Below are 11,907 nucleotides of genomic sequence, written 5' to 3'. Positions count from 1 at the left end.
CTGGTGACTGTAACACATGGTTCACAAGTCTGAAGTTTTGGGATAGTATAGCACCACTGTTGAAGACCTAGCCTTGTGATTTGCTCACTGACTGCTTCTCACAAGCCTGCCCATGAAGCTTTTCTCACGATCCCTGAGAAAGTCCAGACAGAGAGCGGTTCGTATGTTACACCTTGGGCAGCTGCAAGTGGATTGTGTGGCCCTGCATCTCTAGGCTTTCAGTGTATATTTCTATTCCCTTCCTCCAAGTAAAATTAGCTAAATATTGCACAACTTATTATGTAAAAAGGGAAGCCAGTCTGCCAAATTAACTTGGAGCAAACAGGTGAGTGTCAAAAAAATTCTTGCCTGTTATTAATTTATGTATCTGTAACTACTCCTTGAAATAAAATGGTAAAACACTGTTCTTTATAAAAGTTCCTCAGAACAAAAGAAAGTGTATCCTTCAATAATGAGGCTGTGGATTTATATGAAGCTAAAGCTGCTTGTTAACAGTTCGCTATTTTTTCACAAAGCCCCCCATCCCCAAAAAAGCATTCAGTGCTGATGGCCACATTATTTTGTTATTCTACTTTCTAAAGAAATCTCCGGTGACCACTGATTCACAACAAAGTATGCTGGCAATTCAGCATTCTATAGTTTAAGAGATGAAATGGAGCACAGTTTGGTTTGTATTATTCACTGGAGGTTTTCTCAAATGAAATTCAACATTCAGAAAAATGTTTAGGTCTTGCAGTATTCAAGATATTTCATCATCCTTAAATGTCTACCCCATCATCCTTGTATATAATTTGAAAGGTAGGTTATTATTTTGCTATAAATAAAGTAGTGGCCTGGACTGTTTCTCTTGCTGGCATATACTGTATGTATTCTTGCTGCTAGGTAACTATCTTCTGTGAGGCTGAAGGCTGCTAATAGCCAGAGGTGATCAGCTGATATTTTTTCAGGCAAGACTAATGCCTGAGGAAGTTTTCTTTAATTTGCTGTGCTGTTTCTCCAGCCTTTGGAAGGTAACAGCTTTAAGTTAATGGGCGGGCAGAAAAATAGCTTTGTTGAGTTGGAATTTGGGTTCAGAAAGAGGTAAGAGTCTGTAGCTGGAATTAAATTGCTGGCAAAATCTCAGAGTGGTTACAAAGATCTCAATACACACTTTGGAGAATCTGAGACAGGCTCGCCATTTTATAAAATATTTGCAATAAACTGGAAAAATCTCAGTAAACCATAAAGAGGGAAGAGTTTAAATAAACACAAGAACTGCCCACTTGCCAATCAGAGAAATACTGTGATTGTAGTCACACTTGGATTAAGCCAAGTGTTAAACACAATCATATTTCTGAATGAAATTAATTGCTATGAAATATAACTTCTAATATGTAAACACAAATAATATAAAAAACAAATATTAAGTTATGTAAACACAAGACAGTATAAATTAAATGTGCTGAAGCTTTTTTTTTTTTTTAACCAATGCACCCTTATTGCAGTGAAGTATTATTATTTAATATTTTGAAGAAAAATTTTATAGACTTCAATCTGGGTTATTTTAACTATATGATTTGTATAGCCATATTATAATGACTACGTACTGAATTAATCACCAAAAGGAATTCCAATTAGACTAATGTTGCATTGCTGTAGGTGAAGGGAAAGCCTATGGCTTGCATCCAATCTCACACACTGGGTCAGACAGGGAAAAAAGTGATATGCGATCTTCATCCCCATTCACTGTTACACTTGATAGGCTTTCCATATACATGCACTACACACACACACAGACACACACACACACATGCATGTTCTTACTTGTGTTCTATAACTTTGAAGGAATTTACCAACCTTTCTTTTGTAATCCAGAAATTAAAGGATAATTTAGTTGTCCAAGAATGGAAGTACGGTCCATTCATTTTGTCTCCCATTTCAATTATAAACATGTATATAATCTATATACAGGTGCCATAAATATTTAGAGAAATACATTCAGATGACTTCAAAGCAGATCTTTATTCCACATGAGAGGCTTATTCAAGGATCTATTCTTAACTTTTCAAAACATCATAAATGCATGATGCTATTATCAATATTTGATATATGCTGATGATTGCATACTATCACTTATACCTGAAAAAGATCTGGACTTACTTTTGGATTTTATTTTCTTATTTACTTCACTTACAGTGGGATAATTAGCATTGGCGGCTTTGTTGGTCACAATTTATAGTATTATATACTCAGAAATTAATACTCTGTGCAATTGCTTATGTTTCCTTTAGTGCAGTGTTTCTCAACCTTGGCCGCTTGAAGCTGTGTGGACTTCAACTCCCAGAATTCCCCAGCCAGCTGGCTGGGGAATTCTGGGAGTTGAAGTCCACACAGCTTCAAGCGGCCAAGGTTGAGAAACACTGCTTTAGTGCATGGCTTTTAACTTAACTTTGTATCACTTTTAACTTATTGTCCAGCTTTTAACAGTCAAAAATAAAACTAGCCACTGGAAGAAATGAGTTAACCTTTAGTTGCATGTGTATGCAGCTATCATAAACCTGAGGTAAATAACAGCAGAATTGCAATAATCATAGGCACGGTGGGAAGCAAAAATAACCTTATAAGGAGCTGCTTAAATCGGGAACAGTAAGTTGTCTGTAGGCAACCTAGCTTATTGCATGCTGAACTCAACAGATGTCTGCATATTTGAAAGTGCTCTCCTGGGTATAGCCCTGTATGGGTTCATTTGAAGTTCCTGAATAGATTATCTAATAATTGTTTAGCTCTTCTTTTCCTACAGATGGAAGTTGTGTGTGGGGTTTTTTTTTTTTGTAACTACTACACAATGTAGCTTCTCTTTTCGATTCATGAATTTATTTTGGGCTTCATTAAATCTTTATCCAACAGTGAGTCCACTGTCTCCTCTTATTTAATTATCAAACTGATTCTTGCTTTCATTTCTTTGATGGTGCAACAATATCACATATCTATATCCTCTACCCTGCAGTCAATAACACTGCTAAATGTTGAATGAGCTTAGATAAGTATTATACTAGGCCTCCTTCCAGCCTCTCCAGCAGAAATGTAAAGCACTGTCTCAGATTAAGCCTGAGCTTAATGATCATGATGGCTGGCTTACTTTTTTTTTTTTTTAAATAAAAAAACAGCTTAAAAGTGAATATATATGTTGGAGGGTGAGAAAAGGAACAGGAAGTCTCCATATACACAGACACTCTTTTTCTCTAAATTGCAGTGATGTTTATTATTATAGTGCTTTTAGGTAAACAATTTGTGCAAATAGTTCTAATATATCAGTGACCTTAGCTCAACAAACTATACCATAATTTCTATATAGACAATTTATATGGATCTTTTTACAGTTTCTTAATTGTCTTGCTTGCTCCATTCCTGATTCCACAAGTGTTCTTTATCTATACTTTGTTAAACAGCTTCAGTACTTTCACTTCTTGGGTTTGCTTTTAGCCAAAAGGGAGAATAAAAAGGGAAATGAAACTTTATTTTCCTCTCTGACCTTCCTGGAATGCCAGCACCTTTGTCAAGCTGTCCACATTGATGCCTGGTCTATTCACCAACCAGTTTTTGCCACCAGCCAGTCAATTCTTCTGATTTCTCTTTCAGGTCCTGCTTTCTTCTTTAGGATCCTCAAATGGATATTCCTCCTCCAACTCTGCACATCCAGTTCACACAGCACATCCAATTGCCATAGCAAATATACACTTCTGGCAATGTCCAACAAATATCAAGAACCTCCTCCATTGCCTAACAGACCTACCTTTTATATATACTTTGATTAAAAGGCAAATGTCCCAGTTCCCATGTATCTTAATTAGGCATGAAGCCTCTTGGTGTCCAACTGGCAGTTTGCAGGGGTCTGGCAAAAAATAAATAAAATAAAATAAATATCTCTTTAATCTTGAATTCACTTTTCACCTCTGTTCCAGCCTGGGCATCTCTCCTTTCCACAGGGGGGACTCATGCTCTGCTTCTATGAAGATAACAAGCTCTCAGAATGGTATATACAATCCACCTTCCCTTAAGCTCGAAGCAGAAAGATACAGATGTGTACAGGGTTTTAGGTGTCTTCCATTGCCCTTCTTGGCAATTTATTTATTTAATTTATTTATTTTTACCTAGTGTGTATCTTGTATTCTATTTTTCAGTTACACTGATCACAAGGAGGCACCGCACTCCCTGTTTCATCCTTATTGGGAATCATCAGACTTTTGAGAGGGGGGAAATCTCTCTGTTGTAGCTATTTCCTAGATCTCCCTCCCTGCAACTACTAAGCGCTAGGATCTGGTTAGTTCCTACAGCTAATGCACTGTATATAGTCATCTAAAGTGCAAATTTAATTCCTGGTAGAGGGCTTGAACTTCATAGTAGAACATCTGGCTACTGGGTCTGACAGTTCCCAATAAGGAAGAAGCCAGTAATCCTGGCGGACATTATAACAACAGTTATTCTTAAAAACTAAACTCACTCACTAACTGAAAAACAAAAAACTAAGAGAGCCAGTTTGGTCTAATGGTTAAGGCTCCAGGCTAGAAACCAGGAGACGGTGAGTTCTAGTCCTGCCTAGGCATGAAAGCTGGCTGGGTGACTTTCGGCCAATCACTCTCTCTCAGCCCACAATGTCAGGCTTGAGGAACAAGCTGGTTGGTCAATTTCTGGTGCAACCCAATGGATTAACACTGGTTGATCTGAAAAAAGTGGACCTTGCATCTGCAAGAAAAACTCTAGGAAGAAAAAAAACCCCTAATTCTTAAAAACTGTTAATCACATGAAACAGAAGGAATTTCTTCTTCCATCATGCTGCACACACTAACAGAGTCCCTGCATCAGCAACTATTTAATGGGTAAGCCACCTGAAACAAGTCCTGATAGCAAATATGGTGATAGTTTGATATTGATATAAATCTGCTCTTTTTTATTAAGTAAAACACTCATCAGCCAAATACGGTAGCTCAGTGGAGCACATTCTGTTTGCATAACCATGCACAATGAAACACAATTACGAATTTTCAGTATATTACTCTTTTGCTGGGTCAGGATCATTTAATAGAGAAATGGATGTAAGATAACTACAAATGTCTCAAGGCTACTAAAATCAATTTGAATCCTTTTTTTCACATTACAAAAAATGAAGATGGTATTTGCAAAACTATTATTATTTGGAGATGATCCATTTTTATCCTTTCCTCCATCAACAATAAGGATAATGGACTTTTGAACTGCTAACAGATCCAGAAGCATGCTGTTACCAAGAAATTTTACTTCTGATGGCCTGCAATGAGTAATTCATATAAATTAAATTAATACATCTTTATATTGGCATGATGATGGAAGTGGAGACTTAACAGGCAGGCCTTTTTATCTTCTTTTTTAAAAGTTTCAATACAAATCATATTTAAAAAAAGTACTCATAACTGCTGTGAAGAATATTGGAAGCCCCTTCTTTGTATCGTTTTCTTTCTTTCCTATTTTTCTTCAACTTTTCTTTCTTTTTTTGCACTTTTTACTTTCTCTTTGATTTCTTTCCTTTTCTTTTTTCTTCCTTACTTTATATTAGTTTGTATTGGTTTTTATCTTTTTAAAAAAACTTAATAAAAATAATATAATATATACATATGAAAGAGACTTAACAATCAGGCCATATAACTCTCTTCTTTCCATTAAGAAGTGCTGCAGTAGTTGGGTCCCGTTCCTGCTGTCTCTGTAATTACTTATCTGTCAACATTTATTTGTGATCCAAGACCAAACATGTTATTCTTAAAGCAATATTATATCCTATTGAACTTTAGGATTTTTTTAAGATTAAAAATTGATAAAATTCAGGCTGTCAGGAAACCTCCAAGTCTGCAAAACTCACTTATTTGTATTTATACAATAATAATAATAAAAAATCCTTATATCCATGAACAGAAGTATAATGTAGGTTTCTTAGGCTTCAGTATTTTGGCTCTTGAGGAGATATCTCAGAGGCAACAGAAAATAATAAATCTCTTTCTGTTACAGGAAGGAAATAAAAACTCAAAAGAGAAAATTCATATTTAGAATCTTTCAAAGTCCTTAAAGACTATTCAATTCTTATCTTACTGACGTTGGAACATTAACAGCAGAAACAGAAGAGGGGAAAGTGACAGGCCAGTAGTGATGTGTTTCCCAGCTCCTTTGATATAACCCAAACAATTATAATTTACAACAGTCCTGGAGTTCATTAAATTAATTCCTATTCATTGGTTTCAAATGAAATTAAATAATAATTAACACATACACACACCTAGCTTATTATAGTCTCCAAATTTCAGGGCTAAGAGGAGAAACAATTATGTGCTTTGAGTTTTCTTTCATATACCATGGTAAACATTTCAAGGTAAATGATGAAGGCAAAATACACGTTTTACTTATGATGATGAAGTTGACAAAGCTGTCTAGCCCTTAAAATGACCCAACCAGCTAAGTTTGTAGTTTGATGCCATCTGGAGCATGATAGCTTCTACTCAGAATCACATTGGCATTCTTTCTATTTTTCTCCATTGAATGCCAGAACTGGATACATGTACACAACTTATGAGCTTGCATGTAGCAAGAACATAATAATCATGCTTTGTCATGGACTGGGAAGTACATTTTAAAAGAAACTGATCATTTATGTTTTTCTAATATTTTTATTTAGTTTACACACACACAATCAATACACAAAGACAATCTTTAACCTTAAAGATTTTTTTAAATTAAAAATATGAACTAAAAATGCAAACTAAGAAGGAAAGAAGACAAAAAAGAAAAAAATCTACCTTATATTGTATACGTCTCAATAGTCCCTGAAAGGATGCAGCAATATGTATTATTATAGCAGAAATTTTGCGATAGTAGAAAATATTGTTTTTTTCCTAAACAGATAAATCACACGTTTCCAACAACCATTCCTTGACATCTGGAAAAATATCATTTTTCCAGCTTCTCAATATAATTCTTTTAGCCACATCTCAGGGTCAATACCACCATAATTCTGATAAACAGTCTAATTCCAAGGCCTTGGTATATAGTTCAACATTACATTAATATCTTTAATATTTAAAGATTTTCCCATAAATTTGCTTATATTCATTAATACGCTGTCCCAAAAAGATGCTAATTGACCATTAGCATCATTTAGGGTCAGTGAACCCTCAAATTTTTTACACCTCCAGCATAGAAAATCTAATGTCCATCCTTTCAAATACATTCTTTGGGGAGTCCAATACAACTTGAATACAATTTTTTTTTTTTTTTGCTAAATCAACCTTACTCTCAGATCTGTAAATACTGTTTTAATATTTTTAAGGACATGAATCTATTGAGGGGACTTTATTGGAAATCCCAGTTCTTTAGTCATGTTTGAATGTCCCCTTGAAAAACATTATTGAGCTTTTGATAAATATATGTTATAGGTTTTAATTTTGTCATGGATTGTATCTAGTAAGAATGCAACTTAGGTGCCTTTGAGACTGCCAACATGTCTGGTCCATATTGATCCATCAGAACATGCCTCCACTGTCGTGAATTGGGAAGACCAAATTCAATTCAAAGTCAAGAAAAAATCTTAAAACTGTCATTACATAGGAGTTGATTTAAAGTCATGATCCTAGCTTCCGCCTAAGCTTTCCAATAGAATGGTTTAGTGCCAATTTGCAATGTAGAATTTTTCCAAAGAGTTAGATTTTCATGAGCCTGGTTATCAATACTCAATCTGCATCTCAATATGGCCTGGATATTTCTCACCTCTCGTACTCCTGGAAATAAAACATCTTTTTTTTTTTTTGCTATATGTTGTTCCAAGCACTTGCCAGGTTCCCAAGGGAAATAAATAATAACTTTCCAACCTAGGCCATAAGGGATAATATTAATTTATATTTTCATTTCACACATAGGTGACTGATAAAATATTGGCCCAACGATATATTTGCAAGTCAGATAAATTAAGAGACTTTCCTCAAAGGGTAATCTCAATTTAGCTAAGGAAAACCATGGTGGTCCACTATCCCAAATACGTTTCCTAAATAACTTATAAATCCAAAGGAAATATTTATTTAGTATTAACTTAGGAATACCTCTAAGGACATAAATCAAATGAGGGACAGTATTCATTTTAATAATATTAATTTTACCCCACACACTTAAAGGAATTTTATAGTATTAGCTAATATAATGGATATGGTCAAGGATAGAATGGACTCTGCTGTAGTAGTATCTTTAGATGCAGAAAAAGCCTTTGATTTGGTTCCAATTAAATTAAGCAAATGATGATTAGATATATCTTTCGATGGGATTTTGCCAGTCATTGAGATTTACTATTTGCAACCTTGTGCCAGAGTTATAACAAACTGAATGATATCACACTCTTTTCTGTTATAATGTGGTACTTGGCAGGGCTGCCCACTTCTGTCCTTGCTATTCAGTTTGATTCTTGAACCTCTGGCCACCATGGAAAGGCAATCTTCAGATACTGAGGGTATTACATTGGCAGGGTTTGAGTATAAGTTATTTCTGTATACTGATAATATTTTGGCAAATTTGGATCAATACTCTACCTCTTTGCCTAGTTTTATAAAGGTTGTGCAGTATTTTAGAAAGTATTATGGTTATAAGATACATTGGGATAAATCTTGTTTACTTCACCTGGGCCCTAACATCATTACAGTTATGTAAAGAGATTAGTTTTATGATTTCTACTGATTATATTAAATAGCTAAGGTTTTATATACCCCCAAATATTTCTAAATATGTGGAAATAAATGTGTTGAAATTTTTAGAAAGGCTTGAATTGGATGTTAATATATGGGTTAAAATTACTTATATTTATACTTTTTGTAGGGCTATGGCATGTAAACCACACTTACCATACCCACTATGCCCAGAGTTAGTGGACAGTAGCAACAAGCAGGGAGACTAGAAAAATGATGTCAAGATATACAAACAAAATATATAGTAAGATTTTCAATCATCTGAGTTTGGATTTGAGAGTAGAATAACTGTTTACCACATACAATTGTCTTCATTGACAGCACTCTTTCAATTTTGTTGCTGATAGTAGAAAATATAGGAAAGATTAATTCATTCATATTATTTCACTTGTATACTATAAGTATTCAGAAGGAGGTTACAATGTTAAGGAGACACACACACGCTTATATAAAAACTTGGGATAGGGTTTTGTGGGTTTTTTTGTTTTTGCTGGAAGCTATAATGTAAGATTTGAATGATAGATGCACATTTCTGTATAACATTCGAAATAAGGTAATTTTTTTTTCATTGATTCCCAGGTTGTGGGTCAACCAACTTACAGCCATCCTCATGGATTAAATAGATGAGTAGTGACCTGGATTTCAAGTGGATATTTGCACATATTAGTAATACTTTAGGAGAAATTAATTGATTAAAATTCAATTAACAAGCTTAATTTGAATTAACAAGTTTAGTGCTTGTATTGAGTTGCTCTTCAATCACAATTGCCCTTCATATAACTTTTGAAGAAAAAGAGACCCAAACTTCGTAAGTCAAGCTTTGTGAATCTTGGCTAGAAACAAGAAATGGTACAGTTAACTAAGTTCTTATACACATGTATATAAAGAAAGATGAGAACCATCCATTTTATTTTATACCAAAACATGGACAAGGTCAAAAATAATTTTGGCAGAGGCAGATATGCTGACACTGGTTTTCTGAAAAAGTTGCCTTAAAGATGGTATAAAATAGAGTGGAATTCTTGTGACTTTTCATTTTCATGTCACAATTTGCCTGTTAGATGAGGGGGAACCTTTTGCTGAACAGCTAAGCAAATTGCATGAAATGGAAAATGTCTGCTTTCTATTCAGACCCTAGATACTAATTAAAGCTTGGAGACAGAGCTGAGTAAATGTCCCCAAGGCTGATTGTTAGGGGTCTGAGGAATTGTGTAGTCTTTGAACAAAAGGCACAGAGAAGCAAATGGCTTTGCAGTCCTTCAGTTTGTCTAACCAAGCTGAGAGAAGACTTCCCACAAAATCAAACTAAAAGTATGGGTGGTCAGATTGCTATGTCACAAGTCTTCATTTATAAATCCATTCCATCTATCTTTTCTTTAGTCTCTAGTATTTTAATATACATGACACCTAACTTTTCATTAATTCATTAAACATTAGATATATGCATCTCCTTGGCCAAAAGGCTAGTCCTGTACTAAAACTGACTGCTGTCCCAAAGGCCAGGGTTTAACCAAGGCAAAACAAGGCTTTGCCCCAGAGAGCTGTAAATTAAGAAAAAACATTCTCAAGCCTCAATCTGCTCTGGAAATTTTAGGGGTTGGGGGAGAACAGTCTCAGCTTGTTATGAATTCAACCTCTCCAGAAAAGGAACATAGCAGGCAGAAAAATAATATTAAAATAGTGTGTTTCTTTTTAATGCTGCTGGTGTAGTGGTATCATGCAAGATTACCATTCTTGTGACCTGGGTTCAATTCCCAGGTGGTGCATGAGCCAGTTTGGGCTAGTGGTTAAGGCACCAGGCTAGACACCAGAAGACTATGAGTTCTAGTCCTGCTTTAGGCATGAAAGCTGGCTGGATCACTTTGGGCCAGTTATTCTCTTTAGCCCCTGAAGGCAGGCTCAGGCAACAAGCCGGTTAGTCAATTCCTGTCGCAACCAACGGATCAACATTTGGTTGATCCAAAAAGAGTGGACTCTGTACATGCAGAAAAAACACTATGAAGAAAAAAGAAGTGTGTTTCTTTTTAGTTCAAAGATCAAGTTTATAATCAGAAGTGGTCACATTTGGGTGCAGGGATATTCTGGAAGGAACTGTCAGTTGTCATTAGTTGTAAAGAGAATTCATACACTCAAAATATCCTACAAATCATTTAACATATTGCATTCCTACATACACCTTTACAACATATTCAATTTTCATATGCATTGCTTTAAAACCAAAGGGAATACAAGATTATCTATATCCCTCCAAATCCTAGAACTTTTTCCCAGAACAGAGACCTGAAGTTTTCTTTTCATAAATGGGATAGATTTCATCCCTCCAAAGGACCACTTCAAATTCCACTAAATTTTGACAAGAAATTAATGATGATGATGATGATAATGATGGTTGGTAAAATATATCTTAAACTATAAAAGTACATTGCACAGTATTTTATAATGATAGTTACCCAAAATCTATTTCATCTCTCCAGAAAGTGTGCTGCTATTGCTGAAAAAGTCACTGAATTCTGTCAAAACTGAAGAATGCAATAGTTGTTTGTTTGTTTATTTATTTATTTATGTATAATTTTTATATTCCATTGCATCCCACAGACTCTATGTAGTTAACAACAGATACAATCAATAAAACAAATGCACGGTATTAATAAATGTTCATAAAACCAATAATCTTCATTGGCAATCATTACAATTTAGAATTACAGATTAAAAACTTCACATAAAAAAGCTATGTCTTCCCCATCTTTCTAAATGCCATCAGAGAGGGTACTATCTGATCTTGGGGCAGGCTGTTCAAAGGAAAAAAAAAATCATTCCCTTTTAATCCACAAAGTCTTTTTAATTCAGAAATATAAAATATAATTTTATTTGTCTGCATAAACTTGAATAGTCAAAACAATACTTTGCCTACATTCTTGGTTAAAAAGATATGGAATGTTTCTTGAAATTGCTTTAGAACTTGCCAATTATATCAGGATGTAGAACAAAAAACAGATATTATAATAGCATCAGTAGATTTCTTACAATTAGCATAAACTACTTAGTTAAGTAATTGAATCTATACTTGTAAATAAATAAATGGCAAGCTTACCTGGGGATATTTAACTTTCATGTTAGTGGCTGTATTCCACTGTTCTTATTTTTATCATTAATTGTATTATTGTAGCATATATGAGGGATA

At 34.5% G+C, this 11,907-nt stretch overlaps 1 non-coding gene across 1 annotated transcript; it reads left to right on the top strand.

The window, feature by feature from the left end:
• Window positions 1–10,421: 10,421 nt before the first annotated feature.
• On the top strand, window positions 10,422–10,492 carry TRNAG-ACC (transfer RNA glycine (anticodon ACC)). Its single transcript has one exon. It is a non-coding gene; the product is annotated as a tRNA-Gly (tRNA).
• The last annotated feature ends 1,415 nt before the right edge of the window (window positions 10,493–11,907 follow it).

This window comes from Python bivittatus, unplaced genomic scaffold (genome assembly GCF_059951505.1).
Source record: "Python bivittatus isolate LINGU-HERP-01145 unplaced genomic scaffold, Pbiv_v1 ctg000350_np1212, whole genome shotgun sequence".
NCBI lineage: Eukaryota > Metazoa > Chordata > Lepidosauria > Squamata > Pythonidae > Python > Python bivittatus.
This window is presented reverse-complemented; position numbering and strand designations above follow the sequence as displayed.